At 48.7% G+C, this 1,407-nt stretch overlaps 1 pseudogene; it reads left to right on the top strand.

The window, feature by feature from the left end:
• The first annotated feature begins 690 nt into the window (after positions 1-690).
• LOC137749815 (small ribosomal subunit protein uS11-like) lies at positions 691-1,156 on the top strand (annotated as a pseudogene).
• The last annotated feature ends 251 nt before the right edge of the window (positions 1,157-1,407 follow it).

Below are 1,407 nucleotides of genomic sequence, written 5' to 3'. Positions count from 1 at the left end.
ACCTGTTTGTAGGGCAGAAATAGAGACACAGATGTAGAGAACAAACCTATGGACACCAAGGGGGGAATGTGGGGGGGGGGGATGAACTGGGAGATTGGGATCGACATATACACTAATACGTATAAAATAGATAACTAATAAGAACCTGCTGTATAAAAAATAAATAAAATAAAATTCAAAAATTCAGAAGAAAAGAAATGGAAACAAATCAACCCTGGAACTGAAGATTAACTGTACTTATAACAATCAAGATGACACTGGTCAGACCACCGATGACCAATTTCAAGATGACTGTCAGAGCTGACTGTGCTGTTTCTCCATGTAGCCCCCTCCCTTCACCTATGAAAGCTCTTACCCCCAGAGTGTCACAGGAGGGGGATGGGGGAGGAGTTGGCCTTTGGACAGGCGTCCACTGCCCCCACCCCCAGTTGCCGGCATCCAAAATAAAGCAAACTTTCCTTTCCACCAACCTTGCCTTTTTATTGGCTTTTGGGTGACGAGCAGCCTGACCCCACTTTCGGTTACAATATTCAGCCAAACTTGGCTCTCAAGCCTGAAGGCCCATAGATGTGCTTCTAGACCTGCTCAGGTGTTAAGTATGATTTTTTTTTTAATGCTAAAGCAGACGGGCTTGAGCCGTCGCCCCGCCCTCTCCTTCTCTCTCTTTCTGGTGGTGGATTCTGAAGAAGATGCGCAGAAATGGCGCCTCGCAAGGGGAAAGAAAAGAAGGAAGAACAGGTCATCAGCCTCGGCCCTCAGGTGGCTGAGGGAGAAAATGTATTTGGTGTGTGCCACATTTTTGCATCCTTCAATGACACTTTTGTCCATGTCACCGACCTTTCTGGCAAGGAAACTATCTGCCATGTAACTGGTGGGATGAAGGTGAAGGCTGACTGAGATGAGTCATCTCCATATGCTGCCATGTTGGCTGCCCAGGATGTAGCCCAGAGATGCAAGGAACTGGGCATCACCGCCCTCCACATCAAACTCTGGGCCACAGGAGGAAATAGGACCAAGACTCCTGGACCGGGGGCCCAGTCAGCCCTCAGAGCCCTCGCCTGCTCAGGAACGAAGATTGGGCGGATTGAAGATGTCACCCCCCATCCCCTCCGACAGCACCCGCAGGAAGGGTGGTCGCCGTGGTTGCTCTCTGTGAGAAGGACTCCTCAAATTATTGTTTTCTGTTAATAAATTGCCTTGATGTAAGCTCAAAAAAAGAAAATGCTAAAGCAAACGGAAGGCATAAGTCCCACTGTTTTGGAAGGAAGCAAGGTAGGCACAGAAAAGACAATGCCTGGCCCTCAGATCCTTGGAGACTTTATTTTAAAAGGAGAAGAAGGAGGAGAAGGAGGAGAAGGAGGAGGAGGAGCAGCCTTTGTGATCTGAGCAAACGGCATGGGCAGCAGG

The sequence above is a fragment of the Eschrichtius robustus genome, chromosome 16 (assembly GCF_028021215.1).
Source record: "Eschrichtius robustus isolate mEscRob2 chromosome 16, mEscRob2.pri, whole genome shotgun sequence".
Taxonomy (NCBI): domain Eukaryota; kingdom Metazoa; phylum Chordata; class Mammalia; order Artiodactyla; family Eschrichtiidae; genus Eschrichtius; species Eschrichtius robustus.
The sequence above is the reverse complement of the archived record's forward strand: the minus strand, read 5'-3'. Positions and strand labels throughout refer to the sequence as shown.